The sequence below is a fragment of the Vulpes lagopus genome, chromosome 15 (genome assembly GCF_018345385.1).
Source record: "Vulpes lagopus strain Blue_001 chromosome 15, ASM1834538v1, whole genome shotgun sequence".
NCBI classification, from domain to species: Eukaryota; Metazoa; Chordata; class Mammalia; order Carnivora; family Canidae; genus Vulpes; species Vulpes lagopus.
Genome location: NC_054838.1, coordinates 1 through 19,972, shown reverse-complemented (window position 1 = coordinate 19,972; position 19,972 = coordinate 1). Strand labels below are relative to the sequence as shown.

The window sequence follows — 19,972 nt, the reverse complement described above, 5'->3', positions numbered from 1 at the left end:
TGGTTACACGGCTTAGCCCAGAATTCACTAGGTACTATTCCAAAAGTGCTTTGAGGCCAGTCCCCACTAGGTAACAAATTGCAGAAGCTCATCCTAGTGAATACATTCCCTAAAACTGCTGCTTCATTACCATTTCCTGTTCACACTAAGGATTTTCATCCGGTACTAAGAACATCGCAATTTTTTGCTTATCAAATCTTAAGCTACTGATGTATCTCAGGAAAGATGCATACATTATGTACAAATGACGGCATCTTCAACAAACTCCCCTCCATGCTTTCTCTTCTTTCTTTCTTTCTTCTTTCTTTCTTTCTTTCTTTCTTTCTTTCTTTTCTTTCTTTCTTTTTTTTTGGTGGAAGTTTGAACATGAGGTAATAGCCTGCTGATAATTAATGGCTGCAGCTGGTTTTATAGCCCAAATTTTCCAGTGGTGCAAATAGAGTAGAATATAGATCTGTGATAATGTAATTAGAGCTTGCCACTGTAGTATATTGGAAATGTTGAATCGGGACTTAGGAAACTGAGATTGCAGTTCTGTTTTATTAAAATATATATATAAAATAAAGATGCTTAATTTATCTGGTTGAGTTTTAATTTCTTTGTCAATAAGGGGTTGAAAGAGGTGGTCTCTAATGTGCTTTCTGCTAATTAACCCGTTACAAGTCATGTCTGCCCTAGCATAAATAGGAAGTGCCTATATTTGCTTTGTTAACTAATATTTCAAATATACACTTTCCTTATCACACTCATGATATATAGTGTTTCCTTCATTAGATTGGAAACCAATGTATGAACTGTTCAAAAGTTTTAAGAGGAGATAACTAATGATAAGCATCCTCAAAACAGTAACTCTCTAAAAATTAATATATAGTCAGAGCACAGAGCCTAACATATTGGAACTCTACAAATGCGGAAAATGCAAATCAGCTGAATATCAGCTGTGAATTTAACATTTTAGTTGTGCTTTAATGAAGGCTGATAAATATTACTCTATATGAGGCTACTGTGCATAAACAATTTTTTAAAAATTAGATGACAAAATATTTTTAAATAAATTATAAAGTACTTTAAATTATAAAGAATATATCTGTTTAAGTTTAGAAGAGTTCATTAAACAAATCCAATAAAGCATCAGTTTTTATTTAAAAAATAAAAATATCTTTTATTTAAAAAATGATTTCATTTTCATTTGTTAAAGCAGAGGAAAATAGGGGCAAAAGATGTCTACCATAAAGGTAAAGAGACTAGGAAAGAGTCAAATGAGAAAAATCAGTTAATTCTGATATGGCCTTGCATAAGGGAAATTGATGTTTTCAAACACTCAAATATTAATTCACTGAGTTACTGAGTTTTAGAGCACCACTGAATGTCATTGCCCTTTGAAATGTCAATTTACCAATATTCACAGTTCATTAGCTGGATTAATCCTTAACCTTTGGAGACCTTCTCTTTAAAAGGCACAATTCAACAAAGAAAAATTAACGTTCTGGAGAGAGAGCCACCATGAAACTTCAACTATTATGGACCAAAATACATAAAAACATATGAGATTACACAAACACACACACATACACACGCACGTGCACACACACAATCTCATAAACAAAGTGGACTGTCTGAAAAGATAAATGAAAATATTTATAGAAGTTATCTTTGGATAGGAGATTATGGGTAACTTTCAAAAAGATATTTTAAGACTTTCTAAAATTGTGAATTATTTTTGAAAAATAATTAACCAATTAACTAGCATATAATATATGTAGAAGTTATTTGAGTATGTGAACTCTGTTTCTTCAGTAAATGGATCCTACCACTTGGACCAGTAAATATAACTTTGCTTCATATTAGAATCACCCTGGGAGCTTTAAAAAAAAATCCCATTATTCAGGCTGTACTCTATGCCAATAAAATTAGAAGCTCTGAGAATCAGACCTAGACATCAGTGTTTTTATTTGTGTTTTTTTTTTTTTTTTTTAACACTTCATGAATCATCCTTGTGTAGGGGGCATGCTAGTCTTCTCTGTATTATTCCAATTTTAGTATATGTGCTGCTGAAGTGCACACAAGACATCAATATTTTTAACGCAACCCCCCCCCATGTGATTCCATTGTTCAGTGAAATCTGAGAACCAGTGATACAGAACATAGATATATGTTATATATAATAAATTCAAGGACTTTACATTATGGAAAAATGACAAAGATGCAATTGTCCAATAATAAGTGTTAGTGATGGCATTCTTAAACTCCTTCTCTGACCTTGTCTTGGCAGACTTCTCAACAGCTTGTCCTTCCTTGATTCATGCCCATTTCCACACCAGTTCACAAAGGCTTCTGTTGATTCTGTGAGCCTGATATTCTTCTTATAAATTCCTTTGTGACATAAGATACTCAGTTGTTCGAAGCCTATACCCCTAAATATAGTCTTAAAACATTATTAATGTAGTAAATAATTTGAACTAGGTAAAAAGAGAAAATAAAGCTATATATATGTAAAATTAAGTTGTATATTTTTAAAGAAAAAATTCGGACTAATACTTTATAGTAGGTATAGCAATGCTTTATAGACTATGCTCCATAATAGCTAGTAAGACATACTAATTATCATGTATATGACAGTATATTTTATGATTTTTTTCTCACAGATGTTCTTACCAATATAATTAGGTAACTACTGTAACTGCATCCATGTCACAAATGAACAAATACTATTTAATCAGATGAAAGGTTTGAAGCCAAGTGGTTTGATTCAGCCTATTGTCTTAACCACAATGCTGTAATGCTTATTAGTGGATTTTGACTCTTATGATGGTAAAAAGAATGCAAGAGTATGATAGAAGTAACTTGAAAGTGATTACAAAGTGAAAGAGTCTTGGGCTACACAGGTTTTCGTAAATGTATATCCCCTTGACCTGGTTTTGGTATATTACCTCAATCATGTTGTCTTGTTTAATTGTTAATAAAACACCCTAAGGTTCATTAAGTTGAATCTATTACCCATGACTAGAAGAATAAGGAGAAACATGAACCTCTGTATATTTGGGAAAAGAATATTACTCATTTTTGCCTGATTAATAGGTTAATCATCCCATCATGCAACCATGGAATGAAATTCATGTCATATGAATGATGGGATGATATAAATATCTTAAAATTGTGATGTGCTTTGATGCACCTTTGCATCCCTCATGACACCTAAATATTAAATAATTTATTTCAGTTTTTAAAAAGTTACTGATATTACTAAGTCATTACTAAGTCATTACTAAGTCAAAAACACAAAGTTTTTCTATGTGTTTGTTATCTCAAGATATATTTAATAGAAATCGGCTACATTTAGAAGATGGAGCACAAAACCAAAAGGAGGGATCCTTTCCCTAAAGAATTTTCTCCAAAATGAGGGTCCAAATATTGAAAAAAAAATGATATAGTATTATCCTATTTCAGGTAATTATTAAGTGAAATAATAAGTAAAACTCATCTTACTTCCATTTTTCAGCCAAGAAATCTATCATATTTGCATTTCCACTCCTAACCTTTCTGCTAAATCTCAGAATCTTATATCTAACTGCTTAACTGGCATATACGTGTGGATGATTAAAGCTAACAACGACAAAAGCAAACTAGTTTCTGAACTTAAACCTGTTCTTTTTTCTTTTTTTTTGAACTTGGCTACAGCAACTTTATTTATTATTTATTTATTTGTTTATCTATCTATCATCTATCTATTTATTTATTTTTTATTGGAGTTCAATTTGTCAACATATAGCATAACACCCAGTGCAACTTCTTTTTTTTTTAATAATAAATTTATTTTTTATTGGTGTTCAATTTGCCAACGTACAGAATAACACCCAGTGCTCATCCCATCAAGTGCCCCCCTCAGTGCCAGTCACCCATTCACCCCCACCCCCGCCCTCCTCCCCTTCCACCACCCCTAGTTCGTTTCCCAGAGTTAGGAGTGAGTCTTCATGTTCTGTCTCCCTTTCTGATATTTCCTACCCATTTCTTCTCCCTTCCTTTCTATTCCCTTTCACTATTATTTATATTCCCCAAATGAATGAGAACATATAATGTTTGTCCTTCTCCGATTGACTCATTTCACTCAGCATAATTCCATCCACGTTGAAGCAAATGGTGGGTATTTGTCATTTCCAATGGTTCTATTCATACTTAGTAAATGTCAATTTCATTCTTCTACAGGCACAGCCAAAGTAGCTTGGAATGACTCTTACTTTTTTTTTTCTTTTTTTTTTCCCTCTTTCTTGTACACCTCAAAACAAAGTCTATCAGCAAAACCTGTCAGCTTAATCTTCCAAATATATGTAAAATCTGACCCCTTTGGTCACCACCATCCTTGCTACTACCTTGGCATTATATGATGCATCCACAGCTTATGTCATACTTAACAGTGAAAGGCTGAAACCTTTTAAGATCAGGAATAAGCCAAGTGTGTCCACAGTCATCACTCCTATTCAACATAGTACTGGAAGTCCTACCTAGACTAATCAGGAGACATAAAGAAATAAAAGGCATCCCAATTAAGAGAAGAAATAAAAGTGTCTGTATTTCTAGATGACATGATCTTATATATCTATATATCTATATCTATATCTATATCGATATCTATATCTATATATAAAAACCCTGTAGGCTCAACCAAAGAACTGTTAAAAGTAATCAATAAATTCAGTAAAGCTGTAGGACATAATATCCACATACAGAAATCGATTGTACCTCCAAACACTAACAATGAAATATCTGAAAAGAAATAGTCTTATTCAGAATAACATCAAAACTATAAAATATTTAGGAATGAACTTAACTAGGGAGGCAAAAGATCTCTACACTAAAAGCTTCAACTCTGATAAGGAAAACTGAAGAATTTGCAAACAAGTGTAAAGATAGATATTCTTTATTTATGGATCAGAAGAATGGATATTGTTAAAATGTCCATACTACCCAAAGATCCAGTTCAATCTCCATCAAAATTCCCAAAGATTTCAAACTATTACACAAAGCAATAACAATCAAAACAGTATGATACTGGCAGAAAACAGACATGTAGAAAAGAACATAATAAAGAGTCCAGAAATAAAACCCTGCATATCCAGTCACCTAATATTTGGTAAGACAGCCAAGAATACTCAATGGGAAAAGTAAAGTATCTTCAACAAATGCTGGGGAAACTACATAAACACATGTAGAAAATATTAAATCAGACCTCTCTGTTTTACACGATTCACAAAAATTAACCTGAAATGGATTAAAGATACAACTACATACTTGAAAATTGCTAAGATTTTAAATATTCTTACCATAAAATAGAACGGTAATGATATGATCCGATGGAGTTGTTAGATAACAGTACAGGGATAATCATACTGAAGTATGTAAGTGTATAAAATCCAACATAGGACACCTCTGTTGTCTCAGTCTGTGTGTTGATGTCGAAAAGTCTGATGCCAACCTGAATTTAGGTTTTTTCTCTAAACTTCATTGAGATAAAATTGATATATAACATATAACACTAAAGTGTACTATAACTTTAAGTTATATATATGTTAGAACAAGACAACAGTGGAGCACTATTTTTAAGAAACCCAAAGAAAGACATGATGAGACAACTGTTTTATAAACTCAACCAAATGTCCTTCCATTATTAAGACTACAGCAAAACTGATCTAAACATGCACAAATGTAGGAAACTTAGGGGAAAAATATACTCACAAATCCTTCCTACGTAATCCACTAAAAATGACTTAATTAAATCAGTAGATTTTTAGGAAAATGAGCAAAAATGTTAAGAACAGAATGTATGTATTTGTATAGTAAGACCAAAAACAAAGTGAAGGTGGCTAGGAAGAATGGTATATGAATCTTTCATACTCTGACAAATTAGAAAAAAAAAAACAACACCACTAAAAATGGGTGGAGAAGGGAGATAGAAAAGAGAAACTAAAATAATAATTTGGAATTTTTTATCGGGAAAGGTGAAAGTCTGTGATACAATTCAAAACTGACCAACTGAATAGTAGAAACTGAAGTATGATAAAAAGGAACTAAAGGATAGCATAAAACTATTGTTATAAAAGAAAATTAAAAGCCAACAAAAAATAGTGAAACAGATCACACTGACAAAGATACAGGGTCATTGTAACACAATACACAGCATGTGTATCATAAAGTTATCTGACAAAAATGAAACAGCCTCCAATGACTGCATTATACATATGTTAAAATGAGTTTCCAGTTGGCTCATAAAATAATGCTGAAGCTAAGCCATATATAAGGGTCTAAAGTAAAATAAAATGATTCAAAAAATAAACTAAAATAGATGGGCAAATGCAGACCACATACCTGAAAGCAAAAAAAAGGGGCAACTACCTTGATATTTAAGGTACATTTCAAACAAAAAGCAAATTTCAAATTTCAATCAAACATACACCTTCTAATACTCAGGTATAAAATTATACATAAAAGGATTATGAATATCTATGCACTACATAACAGCAGTTCATACAGGATAAAAGTCATAGAAGAAAAGCTATAGGACATGAAAGGAAAAATAGAAACACACTATCCTAAGGAGACTTTAATAAGTCAGTCAAATGAACAAATAAATACAGCTAAAAGGACATAACAACATCATCAATAAAGGAGGCTCTAAGATGGATATTTATGAAATTATATATGTTCAGTAAATAGAAAACACATCTGCTTACAAAATGCAGTAACAAAATCTACAAAAATTTAGCATATAATAACAAAGAAAGTATTAATACATTTTATAAAGAAAAAATAATACCAACAAATTGTCTGGTCACAATGTAGTAGAACTAAGAAAAATGGGAAAATAAACAGAAATCTTTTCCATTTGGAAATTAAAATGTAAGTCAAAATTTCTAAAATTTTCAACAGTAATGTCAATGAAAACAATATATTTTAGAATATACAGCAAATAGCAAAAGAGTACTCAGATGAACTGCAGAACCTTAAATAATTGTTAACAACAAGGACGAGGAGACTAAAATGAATAACATCCAACAAGAACAAAATGAACCAAAGACAAGCATTATACAGACATGTTAGTAAGAGAAGTTAATATGTTAGATAACAGAATAGTATTCAGATTAATTAATAAATTAAAAGTTGGTTCTTTGGAAAATAATTTAAAAGAAAAAAAGAACAGCAAAAAATAATTGATATCATCAAAAATGACTGTTAACACTGCTTTCTAAAAAAAAAAAAAGGAAGAAAATAAAGAATTATTTACCCTGTCTTTTATGAGGTAATATAGCTCATTAACAATTGAAAAGAAAACCTTTAGAAAACCAGAATTATGACAGCTAATAAATAATGTATGATAGTCTTTTTTTTTTTTTTTTTTAAAGCACCATTTTGGACATCAAATAAAATAATTGTGTCAGGCAAAGATCATTAGTGGTTGCAAAAAAAAAGGCCAAAATTGATGTAGACAGAATATTTGCATACTGCCAAAATATCATCATAGATCATTTTATAATTGCAAAGGAAAAATTTTATTTTTATAACGGAGAAGCTTGGTTGACACTCCTTTAAAGAAGTGACCAAATTTAGCATCAAGTAAAATTACTTGACAATATGTTCCACCTGATGTGATGTAACATGAAGTAAATGATGGTTAAGAAATATTCTCCACAGATGAAATATTTAAGTGAATGTAATCAAGCTGTTATATATAACTTTAAAAAAGAAATTCAACAATATACAAAGAGAAATATCTAAAATGACCCTTTGTGGAGAAAAAAAAATAGATATGTAAAAGAAAATTTGCCTGGTGTCTTGAAAAGTCATTGCTATTTAAAGATGGGGGAGGAAAATTGTTCTGGGTTAAAAGATATGAGGATATTTCAATCAAATGCAAAGTGAACACTTGATCATATTTTATCTTAAAAAGGACTTGATAATAAACAATAGTTAAATCATTTGAAGTCTCTATAGATACAGTATTTTATTTTGGCTGTTAAGGAGTATGTCCTTATTCATGAAACATTTATGGGTTAATTATCATGATGTTTACAACTCTTTAAAAAGGATAACAAGGAGACTGAGGTCTCTATACACGTCTGTGTGTATCTATCAATATCTGCCATCCACATCTACCGACTGAAACAGTGCAAAGCACCAACATACGTCTAGTGTATCTGTAATGGGGGATATATGTGGTCCATTATCACATTCTTTCATAGTTTGGAAATTTTAATAATAGGTGACAAACAACCTGCTATTTTTAAAAACTGCTCTAAACACTCCAGCATTTTACCTTCTTTACTTTCAACCTCAAAGAAGTTCTTTTTGCCTGGGTAGACTTGATTTCTTCTGACTCCACAATCTGAGCTGATTACTACTAGAAAGTTCACCATTATTTCAGCGACTCCAAACTGAAGTAGTAATGAACATTTTTTTTTTCTTAAGAACATTTTTAAGAACATTTTTTTTTCTCTTAAGAATCTAAAGTGTTCACTGAAACATCACGCCACTAACCCTGACTTGATAAAACCTGCAAAACCAACCCCGCAGCCCCAGGCAACTGATGTTTTCAAGCCCTGTGCTTGGTGCTCACAAAGGCCAGAGGAATGAGGCATCATAACCGACCCAAGGGAAGGGGAACAGGTGAGTGCTCTGGATTCTCCCTCCCACGTGGCTTCCATCGCCCAGGACCGTCGTGTGGATCGTCTGCGAACTTGTTGAACTGGTTGAGAACGTGTGTTGGGAGCGGAGCGCACCCCCGACCACAGTTTCTTCCACCCCTGGGTCACAGGGGCCGTGGCCTGCTCACTCGGGCCATTCATCACTGTGCCTGTTACTCCCCATCCACTTTACGCAAAGCTTCTCCGGTTTCAGTTCCCCCAGGGTCCTGTGACCCAGGCTCGTGGTGCGTGTGGGGTGAGGGTTAAGCCGGTGGCACCATGAGCTCTGCCTTCCCAGCTCCAGTTTACGCAGCAGCATCGGTCCAGCTCCAGGCTCAGCAGCGCTCAGGCCTCGCCAGGAGCCTGCGGGCAGCAGTGATGCGCAATCTTCCTGGGGTGGGACCTGCAAGGACAGGGACCCCAGCACCCCGCTCTCTGCCTGGCACCCGTGTGCCTACCTGGGGAGAGGCCTCAGCAGCACACCCTAGCGCCCAGGTGGGAGGTGTGGGGTGCGGGGGGTGCCTCGGCTCAGCACCCAGGAGCCCATCCCCGCTCAAGGCTGCAGAGGGACTGGTTTGGACACTACTGGGGATTCGGGTCCTTGGGTCTGTGACTCCAGCTCAGTAGGACATCCTCGTGTCGCCGGTACCCTCATGTGGGCCGGGGACCACAGGGCGCAGGTTATGGGCAGGGGCTGCAGTTGCTCCTGAAATGCGCCTTGAGGTGCCTCCTGAAGACCCACAGGTCTGGCCTGTGCCGGGAAGACCCTCCTGGGGACACGAGCTTAAGGAGCATCTGCCAGCCCGGTCCCTTAGGCCAAGACGACGCCCCAGGGACACCATCCGCAGCTCTCCAGGCTCTGCGGACTGCTCTTGGCATCACACTGTTTGCTGCACTTCAGTGGCCTTTTATTCTCCCTCCTCCCTTGGATTTTGGATCACACGCTTGGTTTTCAGATGCTCCTCTAGATCTGAGATTGTAGTCTCTCGGTTCCATATTTGGAGTTGGTGAATTCTGTTCAAACAAATGAGGCCATCCCTCATCTCCCCGGTGCAGAGGACCCTGCCTTGGAGGGTTCCCACACCCACTCTGCAACTGAACCCATAAACTCTTCCTGGGAATATTCCCAGTGCGCTGTGACCTTCTGTAATCTCCTAATTCTGTGACTTTCTTCAGTGTCTTGAGTGTCTAGGAGAGGCAACTGTGAAGTCTCCATCCCTAATAACCAGGCTACAGCAATCTCATCTGAGCCTGCTTTCATGGTTCACCCTAATATTTTGGTCTTCCCTTTTAAAGTCTGAATAAATTTTCTCCTCCTTCTTCCTTCTCAATGTCTGTCTTAGACTGTAAGATTCATATTTCCCTTTCTTATGTCATTAGCTTGACTTCTAATATCTGTTTTCAAGGAATTAAGCTTTTCCTTTACCTTGGTCATTTGGTTTAATCTCCAGCATACACTGCTCTCACTCTGAAATAAAATTAAAGCAAGTTTTCCAAAACCTTCGGTATCCTCTATTAAGTCCTGAGAAAATAGGATTCCCAGAGACGGCCTTGTAGGCACAAGCCGTTTGGACTGTGTGCTTTGGGTATTTAATAATTTCATTGAGTTTCTCTTCCTCAGTTCTAGGTATCCACTTTATAATAAGGGCTTCCATTCCTTCTTGACTATTAATTAAATCAATTATATTATCATCTTAGTGCTACTCAAGCTTGCTAAGTCTGAGTTTCTAGGCACATTTCCCAAAAGCTTAAAGCCATCCCCCCACACACACGTCACATGAATTCATCAGGCATACGACCTCGCAGGTCCCCCGTGTGCCTCTGAAGCCTTCTCAGAACTCCAATAGGAAGAACACAATTTGGATTTCCTGACCTACAAAGGCCTACTTATGTTTGGCATTAAACAGTCGGAGCCAGATGCTCACAGTAATTCTGTTATCGTACATAGAATGGAGCTGGCTCCGCGGCCTCACATCGTAGCCTATAACTGATAAACATTTTAAATGCAGGGAAAAGCCTTCAGTCCATTAACGCCTCAACATCCCTTCGATCCAGATGGTTTGCCAACACTCACTGAGTTACAGTTGTCCCTGACTTCCTTCTCAAGACTCTCAAAAATAGCATAGAAGATAGCATATTGAGAAAGAAGATGAGTAGCCCCCCAATGCAGACACAAAAGGGATGTAGCCACTAATTTTTTCCTGTTTCATTAATTTCAGATTTTACTTCTAACAATTAATTGTTTTTACTTAACTCTGATTTATGATGCTGTCATTTTCCCGTTTCTTTTTTTGTTTCACACTAATTTATTTAGGGTTCTTTTTTGTTTTGTTTCATACTCATTTATTTAGGTTTTTTTGTTGCTGTTGTTTGTTTCATACTAGTTTATTTCGGGTTTTTTGTTTATTTGTTTCAATTTTCCAGTTTCTTAAGAGAACATTAAAGTCATTAATTTTTAGACTTTCATGTTTAATAGTGTAGGCATTTACAACTAAAAATTTTCTAGGATGACAAATTTCACCTTTCCATGAGACTTTTTTAATGAAGCATGCACCTTTCATTAGTTTCAAGATAGTTTATAATTTGTTTTTATTATATCTTTGATTCAATCAAAGAAACACATTTGAGTGTGTTTCTTTTATTCTAACTTATAACTGTTTTTGTTACGATTGTATTGTTTTCCATTTTATTAAGATCAAAAACGGGGCCTGCACAATTTGCCTTTTAACACTTCGTGCATGTTAATGGTGACCAATACATGATCAACTTTCACAGATGTTTCATGTTCTATCTACTCATCAAAATATGTAAAATAAATACTATTTTTACCTATTACTTTTATTATATGTATGTGTTCTCAAAGGGATTTAAAACTTACATCATAATGTCGATTTTATCAATTTCTTCTTGAATTCCGCTAATTTTGTATTATAGATTTAGTTGCTGTGTGGTTTGATACAACTAGATCAATGGGAGTATAATCCCTTCCTAGTAAATTGTGGCTTTATTATGTAGGAATCTTCTTTCCTCCTGGCCTGTCTCTTAGATTTTTGCAGTTAAACTTAGATTCTTCTTAACTGATCTCTATGTTGCTTTTTCGGCTTATATTTTTGTTTGGATTTGGGGGTCTGTTTTAGCAGACTACTGTGTAATCAAATGCAGTTTTATATTAAATTGTTGTGTTTAAAAAAATAATAAAAATAAAAACAATAAATTGTTGTGTTTTATTTTTTAACAACTGAGGTAAGCTTTGGGGGATAGCATATAAAAGTGTTTTTTGATCTGCGTCTTTATTTTTTAAACACACATAAGTCTCCCACCTATGCTAGGAGAATTTGCTCCAGTCACATTTACTGTATAAACACATTTCAGCTTATTTCTCTCACCTTAAATTATATTAATTGTGCATTTTACTTTGTCCTTTTCTCCTTTTCCAATTCTCCTTAATTTTTCTAATCAGGATAAGTTAACTATTGATCTCTTCTTTGCCCGAGCCAATGTGGAAACGTTATCACACTTTTTTTCATCCTACTATTGCTTACCCACTGTTCCCACATTTGATGATCACACATGTTCTAGTCTATTACATAAAGGAATATCTCAGTCGTTTCCTTGAACTAAGTACTCTCTATCTCTGCATTGTCCTGTCCCCAAAATGAACCTTTTAAGACAATTTCCTCCCCTTTTCACACATTGCACAGACTTTTAAATGCTTTTATCTACCTCATCTCCCTAACCTCAGCCCCAAATTCCTTGAACCTACTTTTAGTGACTTTTACTTTTAGGCTATTGTGAGGATCTCCCTGCAGTATGCTCTGCTATGTTGAGTTTGCTTATTTAACCCCTAACTTACATAGTCACAGTCACTCTTCGGCATCTTTTTATATTTAACTCCACATTATAAGCTTTATTCTCATCACCACTTCCTCACCTTCTGAGGTTCCTCTTATCTAGGGATGACTGATTCATTTTTTTTTTTTTTTTGTCTTTTACTAGAGCTTTATATCAAGGAATCCTCAGATTGGAAATATTAATGATATATTCTCTCATTCTTGTGGTACCTCAGATGACTTTCAATCACCCTAATAGTTCAATTTCAGGCTGGCTGAATGCCGTATTTTTGGATTCTATCTCTGCAGCTCTGTAGTCTGCAGGTGCTATTACGATGCCACTAACCTTCAAGGTTGTAGAAGAGAAGTCTGTAATGGATCTGATTAATTTTTATTTACTGAGAAACCTTTCTCTAAGTCTGGAAAATTGTACACTTAAAAAAAAAAGTCATCCTTGGAATTTAGCAATGTTGTCAGAATATGCCCAGGCAAGGATATGTTTTTATCAGTGTTTCCAGAAAGTTAGTCATTATTTGGAATTTAAAGCCTCAAGTCTCAAGAGAAGAAAGTTTCCTCCATTATTACTGGTTTGTTTTTTCCTTGTCTTTCATCTATTCATACTTCTGAAAGGACTCCTGAACTTAACCTCCTGTCCCATATCTTTTCTTTCTTTATTTCTATTTTATTGTAGTTTTACTCTGTATTTTGACTTTTTTTGAATATGTGATTTTCTAGAGGCTAATTTTGGTCTCATCAATGCCCATAATTTTTAGTTTATTTGCTGACTCTTTTAGCTTTCAAATTATTTATTAATTCACAAATTGGTTTTAGTTTCAAATCAATTTTTATATTAAATGTGTATATTATTAGATTGTTGCTTTATTTACCTACTGTGTTGCCCGTGTTCTGTGTTATGTCTGCTTTTCCAGGAGCAGACCATCTACTTTCTACTTCTTCTTCCCCTTGCAACTCATGTTACTCTTTTTGACCACTCTCTGAGACTTACAGTTTCTGGGATAAATTACAGACTAAAAGTTCCATAAATTGTAGGAGATAAAATAATAAAATATGACTTAGCCCTCTGCATTACACGTTAATAATCTCTACCGAGGCACCAGAAGAAAGCTACACGTCTTCACATTTGTCTTGGCCCTGTAAGCCACAGACCACCTGCACAAACCAACAGATCTACAAAGTCGGGATTATTTCTTGTTGCCATGAGGAATGCCACACACGGAAAGAACTACCAGGTGTCTGACCAAACAAAAGAAAAGCCAGAGTGATTATAGAATTTGGTAGAAGGAGGAGTTACAGTGACATTTAAGGGAAGCCGTGCTTTGAGAGGCTCAAAGCAAAGAAGGCCTGTAGGTAAAGATGTCAACGTCAACAAATGAGGGAACCTGAGGTAGGGTCTTCTGAGAACAGTCATTGAAGCCCGTTTTGCCCTTCCCATCTGGATACGTGAATCTCCTCAGGCCACCTCATCTCAATAATTTTCATATTCTGATCTTTGCACTTCCCAGCCGATTCCCATGCTCCGTCAGTTCTTGTTTTTGTTTTTTCTTCCTGGACCAAATAGACCCTGAGGACCGACTTCTACCTTTAGGCCTGGCTTTTCCGCTGGCCTTAGCAGCTGCTCAACTCAGAAAATACAGCTATTAATTGGTTTGGCATCGGCCAGAGAGGGAATCTTAAAAAAAAAAAAAAAAAAAAAGAGGTGAAGCCACCATCTTCCTAGAATCTCCAGCTCCCGTTTCAACTGCCTGCCCTCTGATATGTGATGTGTTTTGTATGTGTTATTTAACTATTCCTCCACCAGAAAACCAACTGAGCAACACAATTTCTCTTATTTTACAGGTGAACAAACAGAAGTTTGAAGAAGTTCAGCAATTCTCCCCAAATTTTACAGACAATAAACGCTGAACCTCAGCATCTGACTCAGACCATGGACCTGGACACTTCAGCATCGTCGTGAACATGTGTTGTATGTGACCCACGTAGCTGGGTTAAATCTGACAGAGACACTATCTTAAGATGGAAGTGGAGCCTCGGGGGGTTCTTAGCTGAGCACTGATATCCTTAGCTGAGCACTTTGCACGTGTGTGCTCTTGTACCACTCACCTCATGGACGGATTCGAGCTTAAGCTTCAGCTTTAACAGTAAGAGGAAAGATGCCGGCTCTTCCTCCCCTGGCCACCCATAAGGCCTCCTCACCTCAGGCCCTGGAAGGGTATTGTTGACAGCCCACGTACTTGGCAAATACTTCTCAAGAAATGGATAAGAAAATCTGAGCTTCCAGGCCTTAGAGTAGATCATTCCACATTGTAGAAAACCTGGAACTGGATACTTAGAAAATGGATGGGAAAGTTTTGCCAGAAAGAATCCAAAGATTCAGAAAATATTTACTCCTCTATTTTGTGCTGTGAAGCACTTAGAGTTCACTTTAGTTTTAGTCTCAGCAATACCTACAGCCTGCAGAAGCCTTTGATGTTTTATTAAAGAAGCAAATGCTTTGATGATCTACTCATGGGCCCAGAGATTGTACCTCTGCCAGCCAACCTTCCCGCATCCCTTGTGAACCATCTGCACTAAAAGCTGAAGCTATGGCAAGGGTTTGGCCTTGTGGTTTTGTTTTTGTTTTTTGTTTTGTTTTTTTAAACCAGCTCCTTCTACAATATATATCCAGGGTTTGAAATATGGTTCATAATGAGAACTATAGAAATGTTTATTATATAGTAACTAAGAAAATTTAGGCATTACAAAAGAAAGAAAAAAAAAGAAAGAAAGAGAAGAAAGGAAAGAAAGAAAGAAAGAAAGAAAGAAAGAAAGAAAGAAAGAAGAAAGAAAGAAAGAAAGAAAGAAAGAAAGAAAGAAAGAAAGAAAGAAAGAAAGAAAGAAGAGAAAGTAAGTTTAGGCGTTACCTTGAAAAAATGTTTTAGTATATGTTTATGAGTCTGTATAAAAGCAAAATGTTGGGATCCCTGGGTGGCGCAGCGGTTTGGCGCCTGCCTTTAGCCCGGGGCACGATCCTGGAGACCCGGGATTGAATCTCACATCAGGCTTCCGGTGCATGGAGCCTGCTTCTCCCTCTGCCTGTGTCTCTGCCTCTCTCTCTCTCTGTGACTATTATAAATAAATTAAAAAAAAAATAATGAAACTTTAAAAATAAAATAAAATAAAATAAAAGCAAAATGTTCTCCTAAAATCTTTACTAGTGCTTCACTCTTGGAATCCTTAGTGTAGACTAGATATTTTCCATCTGTTCCTCCGCAATCAGTCTCCATCTACCCTCCTTCATCCTGTTCTGTCCCCCAAGATACTGCCGCCTTTTTTTTTTTTTTTTTCTGCTGATTCCTCCACTCATTGGTTTCCAAGAGTTGGTTGAGCCACAGAAACAGAAGTCAGTGAATGGAGAGAACAAGAAGGGAGGCTGAAAGACGCTAAAGTTGGGGTGTTTATTCTCTCTGTTCCCTTCTTCCTGAGTGCCACAGTTGGATTTTTCCTTTATCACAGGCTCAGCTCCTGTTCAGCAGCACTCTTCCTACAGCCACACGCTTCGGGTGGTAGTAACTGCTCCCTTCCTTCCATATTCAGATTTAGGAATTGCATTGACCTCCTGCTAGTAGTCAAGAAGTTACTAGTACTGGGGAATTTCTTTTCTTTTTTTTTTTTCTAATTCCTTCTGATGAGTCTTTCTAAACAGTTCTCTTATTGAGCTCTCTTGAATAACCCAGGCTGGCTTATGCCACATGTTTCTTACTGAACCCCTGATGATATAAAGTATAAAAAGTATTCAGCTGTGGATAGTATAATGTAAATAAAGGAAAATCTAAGGATTAATCATTATCTGAAGTCAAAATACTTGATCTTAAGTCTGATTTCTTCCAGTTTCTAGAAGTTCTCGAATATCAGATTTCTCAAGGGTGAAATAGTTTCTCAGAGGACTATTTTAATGTAAAATATAAATGCAATAAAAATCGGTACAATGCCTGGGAAAATGGCAGTGAATAAATATGGGCCATGACAGTTTTTGAGTGGTATCTACATAGCTAACCTAAAATTACATCTCCTAGAATCCTTGCATGTATGACTCTCGGTTAAGGTTGGCTATGAGAGAAATGTGTATGATATTTAGAAGGTGGAAGCAGCAGCCATTTTTCATGGGATATATTGGGTTGTGAGCTCATGGAGATGCCATGCATCTTCATTAATCTGCTGAATCACCTTGTTGGTACGAAGCAGGGTCAGGACCCACAGCTACTGCAGCTTCCATTATGTCTTTCTTTCAGTTTTTCTGAGTCCTGGACCAGCTCCAAGGGTGCCCGTATCATTAAGGCTGAAAGTATTGAGAGGCAGATACTAGTTCCAACTTATCCTCATGGATTCCCATTTGCCCCCACCTTCCCCAATTTTATATCTAGGTTTTCTTCCCAACAACCAATTTTGTGGATTGTGGCATCTTTAGCTTCCCACCAGACACAAATGCAATTTCCTTAAAAAAAAAAAAAATCCAACAATTGTAGATGATGACCTAATCCCTATTCGTTTCCCCCTTTTTATAGTCTTTTATTCTACATTAGTCAAAGTGGCTCTGTTCACCTGTTCAACTGATACATTGGTCCTCTTCTCTTCTTCCCCTGTTAGTGACATGATCACAAACAAGACCAAGCAGATCACAAAGAATACTAGAATATGTTATCCAACAAAAAGGGGGAGACTAGAATAACATAATAAGCATTTTACTTGGTTGGATTATAAAGTAAAGCTGAGCTACTAAAAGAAAAAAACAATATTAACATTTAGAAGTCTTTATTAGAAGAATTAAACCCACCCCTCAGACTTAGTCCCAGGTTTCAAGAGTAGCTTGGCATTCATCTTTTTAGCTTTGCTTTTCTCCATTTACAAGCACAATACAAAAGTTCTGTTCAGTGTTTGAGAAAGGAGCTAGGGAGACAATCACTGATTATTAATTTTCACCAGGGTTATTGAACAAACCCTATGCTTTTTTTTTCTTTTTCTCTCTCTTGAGGTTCCCATCATTGTCTAGTCAAGTTTAACTTCCAAGGCTTTGCTCCCAGATAAAATTTCATGCTCATTTAGCACATGATACCTTTAGAACTGACAGAAGTAATCCACCTGCAACAGCCCAGCAACCCTGTGCTTGGTCCCAGAAAGCTCCAGAAATAGTTTTCTTTGTCTCCTGGATTCTCTATGGGTCATTTAATAGCAACAGTTCCTCTTTATTCTTTTCCTTTTTGAATGGTACTTTTGTGAGTTGGAGTCTTGATGTAGCTGTCACAAACCTTCTACTTCAGAGGTTAAACTACAAGATCTAATGAGGGGAAATTATTTTTAGCTTAGCCTCTGGCACTATAAATTCCAGAAAAATTTTGAATTAAGCTTTATGACTTTATAGGAAAAAAATAGCAGGCTGCCAAACTGTCTGTTTTAACTCTCTATCCCTCTCCCTCCTTCTAAGCATATCTAACTAGGTGATTTTTTTTTTAAATAGTATTTTAAATATCTTTGGTAGCAACTGCATAGCAGTTTAATTCAAAAATTCTCATATGCTTCTTTTTCATGTTTGTTTTCTAATTGGAACTTTATCTCTGACAACTAACACAGATTAACGAGGACTTTGCCCACTCTCAATGGTATGTGAACTTGAATTCTGTTGTCCTCATTTCATAGTGGAAAATAGAATTTACCTGTGAGCTCTAATATTGGGGCTGAAAGAAAAATATGTGCTATCACTTTATCCTTAAAAGTTGTATTTCTCTTGAGGTAGAATTCCATCCTAACTCAGAATCAATAAATAAAAAAGAAGCTGAGTCACACTGGAAAAAAGCCCAATTGTGATTTGGGCTTTCTCCTCTGCAATATGACTTATCCAAGCCCTAGGCTACTGTCCTCTGAATCCTGACTTTGGATATTTCATTAATTATTAACAACTTCACTGGATAGGAGGGACCGGATGAAATGAAAAGTAAAAGTGAAGAAAGAACTTTTTTCCAAGGTGATAATCATGAAAAGAAAATACATATTATACAACTACTCTCTGTGAGGCAATGGGGGATTGTGGGATATCATATTTATCACAGACTGGCTGGAAAGAAAGCTACAAACTAAAACTATAAAGTTAATTAGTGATACTAGCCAAAAATGTTGTAAGGTGAACTTTTGTCCTCAAGAAATTTAAATATCATTGGTGGGAATTGGTGGGCCTCGTGACTGACTGAGGGAAACTGTCAGTTCTCTAAGGCACATTCCAGGCAGAACTAGCAGTGAGGTTGGAAATCCTCCTCTTTAAAGTGGCCATGTGTATCGTAAAAACTATTTAACTAAGGGTAGAGGTGTGCTGAGAAACAAAAGAAGACAATCTCATGCAGACATGATAGAGATCTTGGAAGCTGTGAATACTAAAAAGACATGCCCAAATATTATTATTCCAACTATGGTAAAATCAGACTATGAATCATGATGCTATGGTGACATTTATTACTTTCTATAGCCCAGGGATTGTGCTAAATCCTTTATGTATACCATCACATTTATCCTCAAATAAGTATTACTACCACCATTTTAAAGAAGGGGGAAGGGAGGGTTTGGAAATCCAAGTTCACTGAGAAGTGAGAGAAAACTGAGGCTCAAACCTTAAATCAATCTCAGTCTGAGCTTGTGATTTAAATACTGCAGATAAATAGAATAGTTCAGACAATAAAACAACTGTGCTATTGTGAGTTTAGGTAGTAAGATGGGATTTTATGGAATCTTAAAAGGTGGAATTTTAACTGAGTCTTCAAGGATGGAAGAAGCTGAGTGGAGTTACAGGGTGTTCTTCAAAAATGAATTGCATGAATAAAGTTATAGAGGAAAATAAAGAAGGGGTATTTGGAATCAGTGGGTCACTGGCCTCAATTTTTCAAAAGATTTGTAGATTAACAACATCTACTATTCCTGGATACCATCTATCCATGAAAATTTACTATTGCGACACTTTCCCAAAATGCTACCTAAATACGTAAATATTTGTTATGGAAAAATATCTTTTTGAATCTATTAATTTGAAAACATTGAAATACAGGAATAAATCTGATAGTTTTTAAGAAATTTCTAATTGGGAAATATAGTTGTGTCAGTGAACTAATATAAATGTCAAATAAATGTGAAGTGTGCATTATTATTATTTTTAAAAATAAAATAAAATCACTACAACTTAGCTAAAATAGGACCACGTTTCCATTTCCAAATATTTACAATGTTATTTTGAAGTGACAAAGTCAGAATGAACTTAGAACCAAATTACATTCTACTTTTTGGTTTATCTGATTTTTAAAAACATTTCTGTCTCCAGCAAAAACTCTTCATGTACGTCAGGGGAGCCATACAGATCTTTAGGACATTTTGACAGCAGATGCATTGAGTAAGGACCTCACACTGCAAAAAGAGGAGCAAAAAGTATTACCTTAA

At 35.8% G+C, this 19,972-nt stretch overlaps 1 non-coding gene across 1 annotated transcript; it reads right to left on the bottom strand.

The window, feature by feature from the left end:
- Positions 1–1,956: 1,956 nt before the first annotated feature.
- Positions 1,957–2,062, bottom strand: LOC121476724. The gene has a single exon (XR_005984013.1). It is a non-coding gene; the product is annotated as a U6 spliceosomal RNA (small nuclear RNA).
- Positions 2,063–19,972: the final 17,910 nt, after the last annotated feature.